Raw genomic sequence first — 22,432 nt, 5'->3', positions numbered from 1 at the left:
TGATCCAGCTCTGGTTTTTAAATTTTTTTTATTTAAAGAATCATTAAAAAAACATACAATCCAATAAGAACAATTTTGTATAAGTATATAAAAAACAAAAACAAAAACCCCACCCCAACCTCCCAAAATAAAAAAAAAAACTGAAAGTATTTACAGTAAATCAAAGTATATCTAAATGCATATATCCCAAATAAGGAAACCACTTATTAACAAAAAAAGAATAATTATCATGCAAATTATATGCAATTTTTTCCATAATAATACAAGCTTTCAATTCATTATGCCAGCGTATTATACTAATCTCTATATTATCTTTCCATGTACTAGCTACATATTTTCGTGCTACAGACAACACTAAATGTACAAATGCAATTTGAAACTTATCCAACCCTAATCCCCTTAAAGAAACCATGTAACCCAATTAAAAAATGGATGGGTCTAATGGTAGTTTAATATCATATAATTTTTCCAAAACTAACCTAATTCCTTCCCAAAATGGTTATACTTTAACACAAGACCAAACAGCATGTAAAAAAGTTCCAGTATATAAACCACATCTGAAACAAGAATCTGAGTTACTAAAATCATATTTTTTCAATTTCTCCGGAGTTAAACATAACTGATGTAAAAAATTATAATTAACCATTCCATATCATACATTCGTCAATTTAGTTACACTATCATAACACATATCCACCCAATTATCTTCCGGAAAAATAAAGGTTAAATCACTTTCTCATTTAAACTTAGACTTCTCCCATTCTGGTTTATCCATACTATCTTATAACACTTGATACATAACTGAAATATAACCCTTCTTTGGTATAGAGGAAATCAAAGATTCAAATTTCATCAATACAGGTAAAATCATCTCTTTACCATAAATATCTTTTACCAAATCTCTAAGCTGGTAATACGCAAACAAAGAATTTTCAGATATATCAAATCATTCCCTCAACTGGTTAAAAGAAAGAAGGTGCCCTTCCTCAAAACAATCCTGCAATATCTTTATACCCTTAGAGTCCCAACTCTTTAAATGATTATTGAACATTGAAAAAGGAATAAGCTGATTATTATATCATAGGGTTAAAATTGATAATTTACCTTTTGATCCTAAAATCTTATTTCTTTTAGTCCAAACCTTTAACAAATGTTTTAATACCGGCATATTACATTCCCGCAATAAATTCATATTCCATCGAAATATAAATTGATGCACCTCAACTTCAGAAATACAAGCCATCTCCACTTTCGCCCAACTTGGAGGTTGATCCATGTCCATCAACCTGCTAACAAATTTCTATTGAGCTGCCTCATAATAATTTATGAAAATTATGTAACTGAAGTCCATCTAATGCATATTTCCATGTGAGTTTATACAATGCTACTTGTGGTAATTTACCTTTCCATAAAAATTCCCTCACCATTTTATTTAAATCCTGGAAAAGACCCTTTGAAAGGGAACATGGTATCAACTGAAATAAATATTGAATTCGGGGTAAAATATTCGGGGTAAAATACAGTTTAAATGACCAATTAAGGTTAACAGAAGATCTTTCCATTTAATTAAATCTGCTTTAATCTTTTTAAATAAAAGAACATAATTTAACTTGTATAAAGATTGATAATCAGCATTTACAATTACTCCTAAATATTTGAGTTTATCTGACCATTTTCATTTTATAATACTTTTATATTCTGAATAGTCACCCTCTCCAACTGGCAAAATTTCACTCTCATCCCAATTAACTTTATATCCAGAAAGTTCTCCAAATTGTAATAAACATTCCTGCAATTGTGACAATGACCATTTTGGTTCAGTCAAATATATCAAGACATCATCTGCAAATAAATTAATCTTATATTCCTCATCCATAACTCTCATCCCTCTTATCTTTTCATTCTGTCTTATCATCTGAGCTAATGGTTCAATAGTCAATGCAAACAAGACTGGTGTCAATGGACAACCTTCCCAAGTCAAACGAGTCAATTTAAATGGTAAAGAGACTTGACCATTTGTCACCACTCTGGCAATTGGGTTTGTATATAAAGCATTAACCCAACCGGCCCCGGTCCGGGCTGAGGGAAGGCGGCGGTGGCCCCGATCCGGGCAGGAGCAAGGGGGAGACGGCGGCCCCGGCCTCGGTTGAGTGAGGCAGGCGGAGGCCCCGATCCGGGCAGAGAGTGGAAGATGGCGGCCCCAGTCCGGGCACAGGGAGAGCAGCGGCGGCCCCGGCCCCGGTCCGGGCTGAGGGTAGGCGGCGGCGGCCCCAATCCGGGCAGGAGCAAGGGGGAGGCGGCGGCCCCGGCCCCGGTCGAGTGAGGCAGGCGGAGGCCCCGATCTGGACAGAGAGTGGGAGGCGGCGGCCCCAGTCCGGGCACAGGGAGAGCAGCGGCGGCCCCGGCCCCGGTCTGGGCTGAGGGTAGGCGGCGGCGGCCCCAATCCGGGCAGGAGCAAGGGGGAGGCGGCGGCCCCGGCCTCGGTCGAGTGAGGCAGGCGGAGGCCCCGGTCTGGGCAGAGAGTTGGAGGCGGCGGCCCCAGTCAGGGCACAGGGAGAGCAGCGGCAGCCTCGGCCCTGCTCCGGGCAGTATGGACCGACCTAAGAGGGGAGGCAGACCCCTCCAGCCTGGGTAAGAAACCTGCATAGGAGAAGGCCACTCCGATATAAAACCTACGACCCAAGGACCTCGCTGCCACGTCCCACCTTGCTTGGCCACGGCACATGAACCATGGGTGTAAAGGGTGGGGCCAGTACTGCGCGCACTGCACTCCACCTAAAAGCTCCTTTGCGCAGGCCCGAGGACAGGTCCACGTCCTCCCCCTCCACGTCCTCCCCCTCCACATCCTCCCCCTCAAAAGATGCTCACAAACTCAAGCTAGCATGCTGGAACATCAGAACCATGCTAGACAAGGCTGACAGTCACCGACCTGAACGTCGGTCTGCCCTCATTGCACATGAACTCCTCAGACTTGACATCGACATAGCCGCTCTCAGTGAAGTCCGCCTGGCATATGTAGGCAGCATCCAAGAACGCGGCGTGGGCTACACACTCTACTGGTCTGGCAAGCCTTCGGATGAACGACGCCTATCTGGTGTAGGCTTCATGGTCAAGAACTTCATTGCCTCCAAACTCGAAAACCTTCCGACAGGCCACTCGGACCGAATCATGTCCATGCGACTCCCCCTTCAAAACAAGTGTTGCATCACCCTCATCAGTGTCTATGCTCCAACCCTCCAGGCGGAACCAGCAGAAAAGGACAAGTTCTACACTGACCTGCGCAACCTCATCCAACGCACCCCTACAGCCGACAAGGTTGTCATCCTTGGTGACTTCAACGCTCGCGTCGGCAAAGACTCAGAAACCTGGCCAGGAATCCTGGGCAAGCATGGCGTCGTCAAGTGCAACGACAATGGGCGCCTCCTGTTGGAGCTCTGCGCAGAACAGCGGCTTGTCATTACAAACACCCTTTTTCAGCAGAGGGACAGCCTTAAGACTACCTGGATGCATCCCCGATCCAAACACTGGCACCTCCTGGACTACATCCTGGTGCGAGAAAGTGACAAACGAGATGTGCTCCACACCAGGGTCATGCCCAGCGCGGAATGCCACACTGACCATCGGCTGGTTCGCTGCAAGCTCAACCTTCACTTCAAGCCAAAGCCCAGGAACAGTAAAGCCCCCAGAAAGAGGTTCAATGTTGGAAACCTGCAGTCAGACGAAGCGAGAGGAAACTTCCAGGCAAACCTCAAAGCAAAGCTCGATGATGCAATCCGCCTCACGGACCCGTCCCCTGAAACCCTCTGGGATCAGTTGAAGACTACCATACTGCAATCCACTGAAGAGGTACTGGGCTTCTCCTCCAGGAAAAACAAGGACTGGTTCGACGAAAACAGCCAGGAAACCCAGAAGCTGCTGGCAAAGAAGCGAGCTGCCCACCAGGCTCACCTTACAAAGCCGTCCTGTCCAGAGAAGAAACAAGCCTTCTGTCGCGCATGCAGCCATCTTCAGCGCAAACTCCGGGAGATCCAAAATGAGTGGTGGACTAGCCTCGCCAAGCGAACCCAGCTCAGCGCAGACATTGGCGACTTCAGGGGTTTCTACGAGGCTCTAAAGGCTGTGTACGGCCCCTCACCCCAAGTCCAAAGCCCGCTGCGCAGCTCAGTCGGAAAAGTCCTCCTCAGCGACAAGATCTCCATCCTCAACCGATGGTCAGAACACTTCCAATCTCTTTTCAGTGCCAACCGCTCAGTCCAAGATTCCGCCCTGCTCCAGCTCCCTCAACAGCCCCTAAGGCTAGAGCTGGATGAGGTCCTCACCCAGGATGAGACATATAAGGCAATCGAACAACTGAAAAGTGGCAAAGCAGCAGGTATGGATGGAATCCCCCCAGAGGTCTGGAAGGCTGGTGGCAAAACTCTGCATGCCAAACTGCATGAGTTTTTCAAGCTTTGTTGGGACCAAGGAAAACTGCCTCAGGACCTTCGTGATGCCACCATCATCACCCTGTACAAAAACAAAGGCGAGAAATCAGACTGCTCAAACTACAGGGGAATCACGCTGCTCTCCATTGCAGGCAAAATCTTCGCTAGGATTCTCCTAAATAGAATAATACCTAGTGTCGCCGAGAATGTTCTCCCAGAATCACAGTGTGGCTTTCGCGCAAACAGAGGAACTACTGACATGGTCTTTGCCCTCAGACAGCTCCAAGAAAAGTGCAGAGAACAAAACAAAGGAGTCTACATCACCTTTGTTGACCTCACCAAAGCCTTCGACACCGTGAGCAGGAAAGGGCTTTGGCAAATACTAGAGCGCATCGGGTGCCCCCCAAAGTTCCTCAACATGATTATCCAACTGTACGAAAACCAACAAGGTCGGCTCAGATACAGCAATGAGCTCTCTGAACCCTTCTCCATTAACAATGGCGTGAAGCAAGGCTGTGTTCTCGCACCAACCCTCTTTTCAATCTTCTTCAGCATGATGCTGAACCAAGCCATGAAAGACCTCAACAATGAAGATGCTGTTTACATCCGGTACCGCACGGATGGCAGTCTCTTCAATCTGAGGCGCCTGCAAGCTCACACCAAGACACAAGAGAAACTTGTCCGTGAACTACTCTTTGCAGACGATGCCGCTTTAGTTGCCCATTCAGAGCCAGCTCTTCAGCGCTTGACGTCCTGTTTTGCGGAAACTGCCAAAATGTTTGGCCTGGAAGTGAGCCTGAAGAAAACTGAGGTCCTCCATCAGCCAGCTCCCCACCATGACTACCAGCACCCCCCCACATCTCCATCGGAGACACAAAACTCAAAACGGTCAACCAGTTTACCTATCTCGGCTGCACCATTTCATCAGATGCAAGGATCGACAATGAGATAGACAACAGACTCGCCAAGGCAAATAGCGCCTTTGGAAGACTACACAAAAGAGTCTGGAAAAACAACCAACTGAAAAACCTCACAAAGATAAGCGTATACAGAGCCGTTGTCATACCCACACTCCTGTTCGGCTCCGAATCATGGGTCCTCTACCGGCATCCTTATACGGCTCCTAGAACGCTTCCACCAGCGTTGTCTCCGCTCCATCCTCAACATTCATTGGAGCGCTTTCATCCCTAATGTCGAATTACTCGAGATGGCAGAGGTCGACAGCATCGAGTCCACGCTGCTGAAGATCCAGCTGTGCTGGGTGGGTCACGTCTCCAGAATGGAGGACCATCGCCTTCCCAAGATCGTGTTATATGGCGAGCTCTCCACTGGCCACCATGACAGAGGTGCACCAAAGAAAAGGTACAAGGACTGCCTAAAGAAATCTCTTGGTGCCTGCCACATTGACCACCGCCAGTGGGCTGATATCGCCTCAAACCGTGCATCTTGGCGCCTCACAGTTTGGCGGGCAGCAACCTCCTTTGAAGAAGACCGCAGAGCCCACCTCACTGACAAAAGGCAAAGGAGGAAAAACCCAACACCCAACCCCAACCAACCAATTTTCCCCTGCAACCGCTGCAACTGTGTCTGCCTGTCCCGCATCGGACTTGTCAGCCACAAACGAGCTTGCAGCTGACGGAGACTTTTACCCCCTCCATAAATCTTCGTCCGCGAAGCCAAGCCCAAGAGAAGAGATTAACCCAACCAATAAAAAAGTGCCAAATTTAAACTTCTCTAACGCCTTAAATAAAAAATCCCATTTGACCCTATCAAAGGCTTTTTCCGCATCTAGTTGGGCTGTTTTCGATATGCATTGATGAAAGTTCTCAACTGAAGGATGTTATCTGACACAATCCTATTCTTAATAAAACCTGTTTGATCAACATGTATCAACTTAGGTAGGTACTAAGCAAACCTATTTGCTAACACTTTTGCTATACTTTTATAATCTACATTCAATAAAGAAATAGGTCTATTCGAAGACACTTTCAACGGAACTCTATCTTTTTTTGGAATTACAGTGATTAAAGCACTCAAATAAGATTCTGATAACACCTGTTCTTCAGCTATTTGTTGTAATACATCCCCAAATACAGAAGATAAATCTTCATAAAATTTTTATAAAATTCCACAGAAAATCCATCATCCCCTGGTGACTTTCCATTTGGGATCTCCTGTATAGCCTCCTTAATCTCAAAATCTGTAAACGGAGATTCCAATTCCATAACATCTTCCTCTCCTAATACTGGTAATGTTAATTTAGATAAATAAGATTCAATAAAACCATTATCCTGCTTCCCCTCAGAAATATATAATTTTTGATAGAATGAATAAAACTGGTCGTTAATTTCCTGAGGTTTATAGGTAGCTATTGAATTCTTTTTAACAGCATTAATGGTCCGTGATACCTGTTCCATTTTTAATTGCCATGCAAGTACCTTATGTGCCCTCTCACCCAATTCATAATAATGCTGCTTAGATCAATTAATTAAATGCTCAAATTGATAGGTTTGTAATGTATTGTTACATAATTTCAAATTTGCCAAAGCCACATTTTTTAATTTTCTGTCATATCTTTCTGAAAATCTTTCTCTAACTCAGCAATTCATTTCTCCAACTTTAAACTTTCTGCAATATATTGTTTCTTAACTTTCTTAGTATAACTAATAAACTGCCCTCTTAAATAAGCTTTCAAAGCATCCCATAATACAAAACAACTATCTACAAAATTAACATTATCAGCCAAAAATAAAGTAATCTGTTCTTTAACAAAAGTAACAAACTCTGTTTTTTTCACTAACATTGTATTAAACCTCCATCTGTAGGACAAACGTACCATTTCCGAACTTGCACAAGAAAAAAAACAATTAAAAATGATCTGATATAACCCTACTTCTATACTCAGCCTGTAATATTCTACCCTGTAAATATGCTGATACCAAAAAAAAATCTATTCTGGAAAATGAATCATGTTGAAATGAATAAAAAGAAAAATCTTTCTCTGTAGGATTAACTCTTCTCCAAATATCCACCAAATTTAAATCTTTAATTAAAGTCTCAATTTGTATCACCATCTTTGATCTCCTTATACTTTTTGGGGACTTATCCAATAAAGGATCTAGAACACAATTAAAATCTCCCCCAACTAGAATATTTTCATTTGCCTGATTTAACAACAAAAAAGCTTCTGTAATAAAACGTTCATCATCTATATAAGGTGCATAAACATTAAGCAAAGTCCAACCATCAGCAAAAAATTTACAGTTCACCCTTAAAACTCTCCCAGCATTTCCCTCCAAAGATTGTAATTCAAATGGCAATCTCTTATGAATTAAAATCACTACACCTCTCGCCTTAGAATTAAAAGAAGAAGAAAACACATGACCAACCAATCTCTCTTCAATTTCAAGTGTTCTTTTTCAGTCAAATGTGTTTCTTGAGAAAAAGCAATATAAACTTTCATTTTTTTTCATATAGGCCAATACTTGCTTCCGCTTCATTGGATTATTCAACCCCTGAACATGAAAAGTTGCAAATTTCAAATTAGACATTTCTACAAACTAACAATATATTCAGGCACTATAAAATATCGCTCCCCTATAAATCCTCCCCTAAAAACGTCAATTAAAGAAAAATAAAGAAAAAAAAATCACCCCTAAAAAAACACCCTAAAATTCTGGGTGTGGTAAAACCTACTAGCAGCAGATGACTGTCAAAGATTTCAGTGTCATCCACCACCCACCCCCCCCCCCACCCAGCCAGACATGTGTACATTATTCAATGAAACAGAATCAAATATAATAAAATATAATATAATCAACCCAATGACTGTTCCAGGTCTTCAATATCAAGAAGACTTTGTGTCAGCTCTTATTTCTTTCCATTCTTTCCATGCTTCCCATTCTTCCCATTTGCCCTTCTTTTAGGTGAGAAAGATGAAGATCGACCATTCCCTCGTAAAGAATTGGCAAAAATTAATGCATCATGATCATTATCAAAAAATTGAGATTGAAAATTGCCATAAAAAACTTTTAACACCTCAGGATAACAAAAAGCAAAATTATAACCCTTCCACAACAATACTTCTTTGACTGAGTTAAATTCCCGACGTCACCTAATAATTTCTTGACTCAAATCCACATAAAAAATACTCTATTATTTTGAGTCATCATTGGAGATTGACATTGTCGGGCCGTCTGCACCGCCAGTTGTAATATAATTTCCCTATCTTGATATTTCAAACAATGAAATAAAACCGCCCGTGGTGATTGTCCTGAAAACAGCTTCTTCCTTAATGCTCTATGTGCTTGATCCAACTCCAAAACTTCTGGAAAAAACTCCTTGCCCAACATCTCAGGAATCCATTTCTTGAAAATTTTAATCAGATCAGAACCTTCAATATCTTTTGGGAGACCCACTATTTTTTCATTATTCCTCTGACTTTGATTTTCCAATGAATCAATTTTCGTCAATAATTCCTTTTTCTGAATCCCGCAATCCACAAAAGAATCCTCCACTTTTTCTATTTTTTCCCTATTACGTTCCACTTGATTTTTTCGTCAAAAAACAGCTGCTTCAATTTTTAAAAAATGATCTTTTACCGTATCTACTGATCTTATACATCTATTAACATCACTTTTAACTACAGACATATCTTGCTTCATATTTGTCATTTCTTCACACATAGTACTCATTTTAGTTTTATTTCCAAAAATCCTCGAGTCATCTGTTTCGACATATTATCCATTTGGTAAGCAATCCCTTCCAAACAGCAGACAAAGAATCCATTCTGGGTTCCATCACCTTCCTTTGAGGCCTACCTTCCTTAGTTTCAAACTCTATTTGTTCCTGTGTACTTCCCAGTAAAGTTAGGTCCTCTTCTTCTTCAGTCACAGTCAGTCCTCTTCCGGTGCGGCTGTGGGTCTGAACACCCGAGGACGGCATACCAACCTCGTCAGGGTGCCATCACTCAAGCTCCCCAACAGCCCACACCCGTTCCAATAAATCTTGTACCCTCAAACCACTGCGCATGCCCGGTAGAACCACCGATTGTGCAGGTGCGTCCTCCGACACTACACTGCTCGATCTCGGTTCACCCAGCAATATTGCGGGCTTGAGGGCTCTTCTCTCGGCTGGTCCGCCCACGCGCCCGACTTCACAGGAGTGCGGGTCAGCACCAGCCAAACGTCGTCAAGCCGGTGCCATCTTGCGGAGGCAGGATCGGCGCTGGCATCATACTTAGATGAGCAGGAGTCCTCTGAGGCCTGGGGACTCCCATTGATGACTCCATGGTTTCAACTGGACAGGTAGGCCTCAATTCTTCAACACTTTTATAAGGTAGTTTCTTCTGTAATTGAGCTTTCGTTTTTTTCACATTAGCCATTATAGTCCTTCAGTTTTCCAAAAAACTATGAATACTACTTTTAATCACTTATGTAAATTTTAAAAATGGGCATTTAAAAAACTAGTTGGGGGAAGGTGGATTTGCACATCTGTCTTCTACGCCATCTTGCCACGCCCCCCCGATCCGGCTCTGGTTGAGGGGCGGCTGGAGCCATTTCATGAGATGTTTCACCTGAGCCCCTTGGTGTTCCCCAAGGAACCCTTGGTAGGTTCTGGCTCCCTTGAGGTGATGGACACTCAGTTCCAGTGGATGCCAGGTCCCTGATTGATACAGTGTTCTCCCTGCCATCCAGGTACGCCATGTTGGCATGTGATGTTGGAATGGAGTAGGTGCATCTTCTCGACCAGGGGATTGGTTTTGCTCCTCCTCACGAGCTTTCGAAGCAGTTCTGGTCCTGGTGCTGTAAGCTAAGCTGAAAGGGTGATCCCTGACATTGACTTTCTCTCGAAAGAAAACATCAGCTCATGAGGAGTCATATTGGTTGCAGTGCAGAGTAGTGACCTAATGGAATGGAGCACCATGGATAGGACATCCTGCCAGAGTAAGTCTGGAAGTCCTTTGGATCAGAGAGCCAATTTTACGGCCCTCCAAATCATAGTGTTCTCTTTCTCAAACTGTCTGTTCCCCCGGGGGTTATAGTTGGTCATCCTATTGAATGCAATGCCCCTTACCTGCAGGTAGTGACGTAGCTCCTCACTCATAAATGATGAGCCCGGTTGCTATAGATATAGCCAGGATACCCAAACAGGGTGAAAATGGATTTTAGAGCCCTAATGACAGACGTCATGGACGTGTCCGGGCTGGGAATGGCAAATGAGAAATTAGAGTACTCGTCAATGACTGTGAGAAAGTACACGTTCCCGTTCATGGAGGGGAGGGGTCCTTTGAAATTGACACTGAGTCGTTCAAAAGGCCAGGATGCCTTTATCAGGTGCACTTTGCTGGGGTGGAAGTGCGGCTTGCACTTAGCGCAGACCTGGCAGGACCTGTCATTTCCCTGACATCCTCAATTGAGTAGGGTAAATTACATGCCTTGAAAAAATGACCCATTTGACTGATCCCTGGGTGGCAGAGCTTATTGTGCAGTGAACACAACTGGCTGGTGTGTGCAGAGGCACAGCTTCCTCTGGACGGGGCATCTGAAGGCTCACTGAGGGAACCAGGTAAGTAGACTATACCGTAGTTGTAGGTGGAGAGTTCAATCCTCCACCGAGCGATTTTATCATTTTTAATTTTACCACTGTTAGACAGAATCAGGCACACACAAGGTAAAGACTGTACAACAGACTTTAATCCACAAAGACTTCCACAGAGCCAAGTTGGCTGTAGCTGCAGTAACTCTGAGAGAGACTTCGGAGGCCGGCGCAGGCTTAATATCCTGGAGGTTGATTGACACCCGACCGGGTGGGGCTTGATCCATTCAGGTCGAATGATTGACAGCTGGCCAGGTGTAGTGCTGTTCCCCTTACATTCCTGCAGGTACAGAGGTTGCCCCCTGCAGTAGGCTGGTGGTGTACCACCACAGTATTGTTGAACATAAATGCCACTGATCGCTGGTCTGTGAGGAGTGTGAATTTCCTGCTCACCAGGTAGTGCCTCCAGTGCCTGATGGCCTTCACAATGGCTTGGGCCTCTTTCTCCACTGATGGATTCCGAAGCTCATGACCTTGTAGGGTTCTGAAAAAAATTGCAACCATCCTACCAGCCTGATTAAGAGTCACAGCGAGGGCTATGACTGAGGTGTCACTTTCCACCTGGAAAGGTACATTCTCATCCATTGCATGCACAATGGCTTTTGATGTAGTTGAAAGCAGTTTGAGCTTCAGCTGTCAGTGGGAAATAAGTGGCTTTTAAGAGCGGACGAAACTTGTCTGCATATTGAGGGACCCACTGGGCGTAATATGAGAAACCCAGGCATTTCCTCAAAGCTTTCATGGTCCCCAGGGGCACATCCTGTCAGGGTCGGGGACAATGATGCCATTGTTTTTTTTGAATACTTTATTTCATAGCAGCACACAGCCTAATGGTGAACTGGCCCCACAGCGGGGCAGCCATTATGAGATGGCGTCGTCAGTGGCTTCTTCTTGACACCAGCATCCCTTCAAGTGCGTGCCCTGGGCAGCAATTATGATGTCACAATGCACCAGGTGACTGAGCTCATGCTGCCCTTAAAGGGGCGTGCTGAATTTGAATAAAAAGTTGTTAATGACCATCAATGTGGTGGCAGTGATTTACTTCAGCTCCTCAGTGCACCACAATTTAGAATTTTAAACCACAACACATACAAAAATGAAAAATCATATAAGAATACATATAAAATATATATATATAATTCCCCCCCTTCCCACCCTACTACACCTCCTCCTAAACCTCCTCCTTCCTTACTAACCCAAACCCCAAAGAAAGAAGAAAGAGAAAAGGAGATGCAAACTATCAATAACATAACTAAATGCCACAGATTAGAGTAAAACTACTACAACGTAGGCAGAAAGCTCAAAATTTTAAACCCATATAGTCAAATAAGGGCTCCAGACTTTCCAATAAAAAATATAATTATCACGTAAATTATACATTATTTTTTCAAATGGAATGCATGATCTCAATTCCATATACCATTTTTAAAACTCAAATCAATCTAATTTTTCTAAGTAATTGCTACACATTTTCTTACAGCCAATGCTAATATAAAAAACGCAATTTGGCACCTAATCTCAATTTCAAACTCAGCATTTTAATAATACCTAAGAAAAATATTGTTGGATCCATCGGCAATTTAATCTTAAAAACTTTCTCTACGAATTTCTTAAGTTGTACCCAAAAAAGTTTAACAATGTCACATAACCAAGAAGAATGTAAAAAATAACCTACTGTGGCGGCTCACCACAAGGCAGGTGAACCGCCCCACTTGTAAGCCATATGGCAGGGCAACTGGCCAAAATGGCGCCGTTGGGGGTTTCCCTTCCTTCCAGCTCGAGGCTCAGAAACCCACGCTTGGGGACCACATGATGCCCGGATGACGTCAGCACCCTCCAGCGCGGTTATCAGCCAGGTCCAGACTGGGAGTATAAGTACAGCCCAGCAGCTGAAATAAACTAGTCTGCAATAAACTAGAGCTCAACCCATCTGGTTGCGTGTGTTATTGCAGGAGCAGTGTAGCCGCTGCTACACTACTTCCTTATGACATCTAAAATATAAATCTGAAGAAATTAAATTATATCTCTTTAATTTTTCATGAGTTAAATATAACTGATGTATAAAATTATAATGAACTAACCTATATCTTATAATTTTGAAAATTTGGAAGCTGTTGACCTCCCAATTCAAATCTTCATGTTAATTTTTATAAAGATACCCTAACCATTTTGTCTTTCCATAAAAATTTCCTAACTATAAGATTCAAATCTTTAAAAAAAATTTTGAAGAACTTTACAAGGAATAGATTGTAAAAGATAATGTATTCTAGGGAAAATATTCATCTTCATACAATTAACTCTACCTATTAATATTATAGGTAAATCTTTCCATTGACTTTAGTCATTTTTAATTTTATGAAGTAAATAATTTAATTCATACAAATGATTTAAATTCTTGTCCATCTTAATAACTAAATATTTAATTTGCTCCGACCATTTAAATTGAACAATACATTTAGAAAAAGTATAATCAGCATCAATCGACGGCATAATCTTTTCTCCCAATTAATTTTATAATCAGATATTTCTCCATATTGTTCCAACCTTTCATATAATGATTTTAAAGAATTTTGTGGTTCTGTTAAATAAATCAAGACATCATCAGCAAATAAATTAATCTTAAATTCTTTAAATTTCACTTTAATACCTTTAATATTAGTATCTTGTCGTATCAATTAAGACGAAGGTTCAATAGCTATTGCAAATAATGCCAGAGACAAAGGGCAACCTTGTCTAGTAAATCTTTCTAATAAGAAAGACAATGATATTTGGCCATTCATCACTACTCTGGCAGAGGGGTTTTAGATAAGGCTTTAATCCAACTAATAAATATTTGTCCAAACCTAAAATTTTCCAATACTTTAAATAGAAAACTCCACTCTAACCTATCACATGCTTTTTCCAGCATTTAATGATAAGACCATTGGTAAGTTGGATTCCTCCCAAGAAATATGAATCAAACTAATTATTTTTGCTATATTATCTGCAGAATAACAATTTTTAATAAATCCATCTTGGTCTAAAGGAATTAAACCTGGTAAGTATTTCGCCAATCTATTTGCTAGAAATCTTGGTTACAATTTTATAGTCAACATTTAACAAAAAAATAGGTCTATAAGATCCAGATTTAAAAGGATCTCTATCTTTCTTAAGAATAACTGTAATAATTACCTGAAAGAAGAGTCTGGTAAAGAATGAACCTCCATTGCTTGTTTCAACATTTCCATTAATAGAGGTATTAATAAATCCTGAATTTTTAAAATAACATTCAGATGTAAATCCATCTTCACCTGGAGATTTCCCATTAGGCATTGATTTAAATGCTTCTATAATTTCTCTATAAGTAAAGGGAGCATCAAATTCATTAGATTCCTGAATACTTAAAAAAGGTAACTGAAGATCAGATAAAAAACTATCAGTATTTAATGTCATATAAAATTCCTTAAAAGTGTCATTTACATCTTGGGGTTTATATGTAATATTTGAATCTTTTCTAATAGCATTAATTGTACTATAAATCTGTTCCCTTTAATTACCATGCTAATACTTTATGAGCCCTTTCCCCTAATTCATAATACTTTTGTTGGTTCTTTGTAACAATTTCTTGAATTTATAAGTTTGTAATATACTGTAATTTCTTATTCATCAATTGTATCTTCTTCTGTAGATCTTTTTCTAAATTCACTATCACCTTTTCCAATTTATCAACCTCACAAGAATACACTTTCTTAATTTTTGTTGAAAAACTAATAATTTGTCCTCTTAAATATGCTTTTAAAGCATTCCATAAAACAAACACTGTTAAATGAATCTGTATTTATTTTTAAATATTGCTGTATTTGGTCTCTTATGAAATTACAAAACTCAGTTTCCCTTAAAAATAAAGAATTAAATCTCCATCTGTATGTGATGTCTGTTTTTTCTTTTTTTTTCAAAATTTATTTAAAGATCACAGGAATAAAAAGAAAAATTACATTTAAAGAAAAAATATAAAATAATATAATTACAATAGAACATCAATAACCTAACTTAATTCAACCTAACCCCCCCTACATATACAAGAACTAAAAAAAATCTATATAAAAAAACCACCCTTCCCCTCCCCCAAAATAAAGAGTGAAGAATTAGTAAAATTAATATTATATATTAAAAAAAGCACACACAAAGAAAATAAAATAACAAACAAAAATAATAATAAAAAAGATTTATCAAATCTAGAATATCACATCTAGGAACATACTTAAATCAAACTTAATTGCATATACTTAACAAATGGAGTCCACTTCAACTTATAAAAAGACATCTTATCTTGAATTGAAAAAGATATCCTTTCCATAATTAAACAAGACTTCATCTCTAAATACCACCTATCCAAAGTTAGTATATTTCTATCTTTCCAAGTAGATGCTATACATTTCTTGGCCACTGCTAAAGCTAAATAGATAAAAGAAATCTGATAATCATTTAATCCTAAATCAATTAATGATTGCATATTCCCTAACAAAAATATATCAGGATCTAATACAACACAAATATTATATAATCTATTAAATATAGATTGAATACCTTTCCAAAACTGTTGCAATCGGTCACAAGACCAGACAGTATGTAAAAAAGTACTAGCTATCTGATTACAACGAAAACAACAATCTGACTTACTAAGACCAAATTTTTTAAATTTTTCTGGTCTTAGATATAATTGATGTATAAAATTATAATTAATCATCGCTAATCTAGTATTAATCAATTTCCGAATACTATTTTGACAAATTTCCATCCAGGCTTCATCAGCTATTGTAGAACCTAAATCTTTTTCCCATTTCAACTTATCTTTATCCCAATCTTTCTTACTTTCAATTTCTTGTAAAATACAATACAAATCAGATATATACCCCTTTTCTGGTATTGAAAGTACATATTTCTCAAAACTAGTTTCGGTCAATAAAGTCATTTGACGACCACATATTTGTTTTACAAATGATCTTAACTGATAATACACAAATACAGAATTTCCACTAATACCAAATTTCTTTTGTAATTCCTCAAAAGAACAAAAATGTCCTTCAAAAAAACAATCAGATAAATTTTTTATTCCTTTCCTTTCCCATTGTTTCAAAGTGATATTGAAGACCGTAAAAGGAACAAGTTGATTATTATATAATGGCAATCACCCAGACCATTTATTTTTAAGCCCCATTTTATCAAGTTTACTCGTCCATAAATTCAATAAATGTTTCAATATTGGTACATCATAAGTTCGTAACAAACTTTTATTCCATCGAAACAAAAATTCATGTGGAAATTTTTCTAAAATAACTGCCAGTTCTATCTTTGCCCAACTGGGCGGATCCTCCATATTCATTAATGCACTAAGAAATTTAAATTGAGCTGCCTCATAATAATATTGAAAATTAGGTAATCTCAAACCTCCAAATTGAAAGTCCCACATCAATTTTTTCATTGCTACCCTTGTAAATTTTCCCTTCTATAAAAATTCTCTAACTGCTTTATATAAATCCTTAAAAAAACTTTAAAAAAAATAAGGAATTGATTGAAACAAATATTGCATCCAAGGAAAAATATTCATTTTTATAGTATTAATCCTCCCCAATAAACCTAAAGGTAAGTCCTTCCACCTAATCAAATCTAGTTTAATCTTTTTTATTAAAGGAAGGTAATTAATTGAATATAGATCTTGATATTCTGTATTAACGTTAATTCCCAAATATTTAATTTGTTTTGTCCACTTCAATTTCGTAATATTTTTATAAATCGAATAATCGTCTTTACAAATTGACAAAATTTCACTTTTAGCCCAATTTACCTTATAGCCAGATAATTGACCATAAATTTCTAAAGATTCTTGAATTGCTGGTAAGGAAATATCAGGATCTACCAGATATAATAAAACATCATCTGCAAATAAATTAATCTTATATTCCTCATTCAAAACTCTCATACCCTTAACATTTTCATTTTGACATATTAACTGTGCCAAAGGTTCAATAACTATAGCAAATAAAGCAGGTGACAATGGACATCCTTGTCTAGTAGACCTTGTTAAATCAAAAGATTCTGAGATCTGTCCATTAGTAGCAACTCTAGCCTTCGGACTATTATATCAAGCCTTTATCAATCCAATAAACAAAGAACCAAAACAAAATTTCTCAAGTACTTTAAATAAAAACTTCCATTCCACTCTATCAAAAGCATTTTCTGCATCTAATGAGACCACTATTGGATAATTCATTTGAGATTTAAATTTATTTATCAAAGTAATTAATCGCAAAATATTATCAGAAGCATATCTATTTTTTATAAATCCTGTTTGATCTTTATGTATTATTTTAGGTAAATATTGAGCCAATTTATTAGCCATAACTTTAGCCACAATTTTATAATCTACATTTAACAACGATATTGGTCGAGAAGAAGAAACCTGTAAAAGATCTTTATCTTTTTTTGGTATAACCGTAATTATTGCATTAGAACAAGATTCAGGTAATTGAAAAGTTTTATAAATCTGCTGTATTACATTCTTATAAATAGAAGATATAACAACATAAAAAGTTTTATAAAATTCTATAAAGAACCCATCTTCACCAGGTGCCTTTCCATTTGGCATATCACTTATAGCCATTTCAATTTCATTCTCTGTAAAAGATTTATCCAACTCTTGTCTACCTTCTTGATTCAACTGTGGCGTTAATATTTTTCAAAAAAGAATCTATTGTTTTGTCTAAAAGTAATACCTGATTTTTTTTTAATTGCTGGTATAATCCTAGATAATTGTTCTTTTTTTAACTGCCATGATAAAACTTTATGAGCTTTCTCACCCCATTCATAAAACTTATGTATAGTTCGATTCATTAAACATTCAAATTGATATGTTTGTAATTCATTATACTTTAATTTTAAATTAGTTAATTGATTTTTTGCATTTCAGTAGCAATTTTTTGAAATTATTTTTCACTAACAGTTATCTTTTTCTCTAAATCTTCAATCTCTCTAATTCTCTCTTTCTTTACTTTAGATGCATAGCTAATAATTTGACCTCGTAAAAAAGCTTTCATTGCGTCCCATAAAACAAAATGACTAGAAACAGAATTAGCATTATTACTAATAAAATCCTCAATTTGTTTTAAATAACTAATAAATTCTGGTTTTTGTAATAACATAGTGTTAAATCTCCATCTTGGGGTTCTCTGAACATCTTGTGAACTCTGATATTCTAATAATAATAATGAATGATCTGAAACCAACCTTGCCTTATAATCCACAGATATAACCTTATCCTGTAAATGTGTTGAAATTAAAAAATAATCAATTCTTGAAAAGGAATTATGACGTGAAGAATAAAAAGAAAAATCTTTCTCTGTAGGATTAAGTCTTCGCCAAATATCAACTAAATTCAAATCTTTCATCATATTAGTCACTTGTACTGCCATCTTAGATTTCCTAATTACTCTTGGATACTTGTCCAATAAAGGCTCCAATACCACATTTAAATCTCCCCCAATCATCACATTTGAATTTGTTTGTCCAAGTAATAAAGACACATCTACAATAAAAGCTGTATCTTCAACATTTGGAGCATAAACATCAAGCAAATTCCAAGCCTCATTAAGAATTGTACAATTCAATTTTAATAATCTTCCTCCATTTTTCTCTTCATTCTGTAACTGAAATGGTAGATTCTTATGCACCAGAATTGCCACTCCTTTCGCCTTTGAATTAAATGAAGAATAAAAAACTTGTCCAACCCATTCACGTTTAAGTTTCAAATGTTCCTTATCTGTTAAATGAGTTTCCTGCAAAAAAGCCACATCAACTTTTAATTTTTTTAAGTAAGCAAGTACTTTCTTACGCTTAATAGGATTATTTAAACCCTGAACATTAAGAGAGGCAAACTTATGTTTAGACATTACTTACAATAACACAAAGAAAAAGAGAAGGAGAGAAAAAAAGAAAAGAGAAAAGAAAAAAAAGAAAAAAAGAAAAAACACCCCCTTCCCTTATCCCCTCCTAAAACTACAAAAAAAAATTTAATAATAAAAAAAACTTCACTCCTTAATCCAAAAATTGATTAAAAAAAAAGAACAGGTAGGAGGTTACAACCACTTCCTCCTGTCTCAACCGCTCAATGCGGTAACTCCCACAAAATATTGGGTGTGAGATAACTCACACGTAGCTGATGACTTCTGGAAAATGATGCCCACCCAGCTCCCTCTCCCAACTCCCGTTTCACATTAAACTATCATCATTATCTGAAATCTTCTCAGGAAAAAAAAAATTTAATCAACTTTGTCACTCCGACCACCATTGCTTCCATTTCTTCTTGGAATTCGGTTCCCATCTTGCGTCTCCACTCTCCTTGGAGACCGTGGTGGACTACGTCGTTCCTGAAATTGCGTAATTGGCAGTAATTGAGCAAAGTCCATAGCTTCCTTAGGATTATCAAAAAATTTTGGTTGATAACCATCTTGAAAAATCTTCAATACTGCAGGATATCTAAATGTTGCTTTATATCCTTTTTTCCACAACACTTCTTTCACAGGGTTAAATTCACGTCGTTGAGACATAACTTCTTGACTCAAATCTAGATAGAAAAAAACATGATTGTTTTGAACCATCAGGGGAGATCCTCTTTGTTGTGCATTTCTTATAGCCACACGCAAAATTGTCTCTCTATCATAATAATTTAAACAACGAACCAAAACAGGTCTTGGATTTTGTCCTGGAAAAGGCTTTCTTCTCAAAGCTCTATGAGCATGTTCCAATATTATGCCTTCCGGAAACTTATCTTGTCCTAACACTTGTGGAATCCATTCAGTGAAGAATTTTCTTGGATCTGATCCTTCCATATCTTCTGGCAAACCAACAATTTTTATATTATTCCATCTAGATTGATTCTCCAAATAATCAACCTTTTTCACCAAATTTTTATTCTGAATTTGTAAAATTTCAATTGTTTTATTTACATCTTGTATTTGTTCTCATACCTCAACTATGCCTTGATCACAACCATCAAGTCTTTCACTCGTTTCAAGCTTAAAAGCTCCATAATCAACCATCTGTTGAGTATTAATGTCCACCAAAGTATTAAGCTTTGTATTAACCTGAACTAAAGCCTTTCCTATTTCTTTTATTGTAGAGGATATCTTAGATTCAAGATTTTTAATAAGCATATCTACTGGAATAGATTCAGGCACAGTAGGATCTTGCTGTTTCTGTATAGCAAAAGGGTCTTCTATTTCCTTTGGTTTAACTGCTTTTCTTATAGTATGACTACGTGTGGAAACCCCTGCCACAACCTCCTCAGCAGTATCTGGAGGCTGATGGCCAGGGTTATACTTAACCCATATCAAATGCCTTCATTACATCGATGTCTGTTTAAGTCTTCATTACTGGAGGTGCATTTCGCAGCACCACCGCTACATCAATCGGTAAGCGTCTTTTTGAGGTCAGGTCTTCAGCTGGCAGCGTCCCAGCTGTTCTAGCTGTCAAAGACTCACTGACAGCGCTCACAGCAGGCATTGATTCACGCGCACGCAACTGGCCAGACCTTTGTTCCAAGGGCTGCCGGGCGCCATCTTTAAAGAGCCCTGCCGACAAAGAGTGGAGCTCCGTTGCCGAATCTTGTACCTCTCTTCCTGGATCCATTCCACGCTGAGTCCTGGCTTCTTGTAAACAGGTAGGCTCAGATAACTTCGGAAAATGCAATTTCTTAATGATCTGTTGCCGTTTTTTTTTGCTTCTTTTAAGCAGTTGTACCATTAGAAACTAATTCAACACCTCTAACTATTTCTAAACTTTTAAAAAGTTTTAACGGGCACTTATAGACAAAACAATAACAAAGAGTCAGGAGAGGACTGGAAGGCACGTCTGTTCCTTATGCCATCTTGCCACGCCCCCATGTCTGTTTTTTCTGAACCTGTACACATTAATAAAAGAGAATGATCTGATAATATTCTACTTTTATATTCAGCAGATATTACACACCCTTGCAATTGACCCGATAATAAAAATAAATCTATTCTAGAATAAGAATCATATTGAAATGAATAAAATGAAATACCTTTTTCCTTAAGATTCAGTCTTCTCCAGATATCAACTAAATTAATTTCCTTCATTAATGTTAAAACCTGATTTGCCATTTTAGTTCTAGTCACTATTTTAAGAGATTTATCTAATAATGGATCCAAACAACAATTAAAATAATCTCCAATCATTATTTTTTCAAATTAAAGAAGGAATCTTGGATAAATTTCTCATCATCTACATTAGGAGCATAAGTATTCATGTGTCCAAGATACTGAATTAATTTTACAATTTACAACCAAAAGTCTACCAACTAATTCACTTACAACTGATTACAACTTAAATGACAATTTCTTATTAATCAAAATAGCTACACCTCTCGCTTTAGAATTAAAAGAAGAAGCTATAACTTGACCAACCCAATCTCTTTTCAATTTCTGATGTTCCTTTTCAGTCAAATTAATCTCTTGTAAAAAAGCAATATCTATTTAAAATTTTTAAATATAAGCCAAAACTCTCTTTCTCTTAATTGGATTATTGAGCCCATTAACATTAAAAGTTGCAAAATTTAGGTTAAATGCCATCATAATTTATACCATAAATATTGAACTTCCATTGCCTGGTGTGGTGGGACCCCAATCCAAGGCTAATCTGCAAAATATAACATATCTCCTTGATTGAAAGAAAGGAAACCCCAAAGATAAAAGAAAAAAAACTATAACCCCCTCCAAAAAAATTTACTGCTTAGGCTGTACTACCCCCCTCTACTATATGGGAAGTGACCAATGCCACAATGACTTTGGAAGGAGAAGCAAGCAAAACCACCTTTCCCAAACAGAACAATTAAAAAAACAGCAATACTTAAAACTCTTCAAGTATGATAAGCTTCTTCCAAATCTATCTTAACTTGAGCATCATCAATATCAATTTCAGTTAGTTCATGGCATTCCATTTTCTGTAAACCATTCTTCCTCTCTTCTTGACTAGCTTCAATTATTGGAGAAGGTGGTCCTGACTTCTCTTCTGCTTATTTTCAGGCAAAGAATTAGCAAATAAAAGGGTACCACCTTCATCAGTAAAAACCTGGGTTTGAAAATCCCCGTAGAAAACCTTGAGAGTAGCTGGATATCTAAAAGCAAATTTATATCCATTCTACCACAATACAGCTTTAGCAGGATTAAATACTTTATATTGCTTAATAATAGTTTGGCTCAAATCTGCCTAAAAATTACTCTACTATTCCTGACCAACAAAGGAATCTGATGCTTCCTTGCATTTTGAACTGCAACTCACAGAATCATTTCCTTATCTTGATAATGCAAGCACCTAATTAAAATGGAGCATAGCAGTTGGCCAGGAAGGGCCTTCTT

The 22,432-nt window shown here is 38.1% G+C and overlaps 1 protein-coding gene across 12 annotated transcripts in view; it reads right to left on the bottom strand.

Annotated features, from left to right (window-relative positions):
- The window catches only part of LOC138744651 (mixed lineage kinase domain-like protein), a 144,894-nt gene that overhangs the window by 102,236 nt on the left and 20,226 nt on the right, over positions 1 to 22,432 (bottom strand). For 10 of the 12 annotated variants that reach the window (XM_069901134.1, XM_069901135.1, XM_069901133.1 and 7 more), the window contains 2 exons: positions 14,193 to 14,358; positions 7,814 to 7,939 (listed from right to left, as the gene is read on the bottom strand). The gene's annotated coding sequence lies outside the window, so the exon portion shown is untranslated. Of the gene's footprint in view, positions 1 to 7,813; positions 7,940 to 14,192; positions 14,359 to 22,432 lie in introns of those variants that run through there. The other 2 variants (XM_069901136.1, XM_069901149.1) reach the window with 1 other exon arrangement.

Source organism: Narcine bancroftii, chromosome 10 (genome assembly GCF_036971445.1).
Source record: "Narcine bancroftii isolate sNarBan1 chromosome 10, sNarBan1.hap1, whole genome shotgun sequence".
NCBI lineage: Eukaryota > Metazoa > Chordata > Chondrichthyes > Torpediniformes > Narcinidae > Narcine > Narcine bancroftii.
This window is presented reverse-complemented; position numbering and strand designations above follow the sequence as displayed.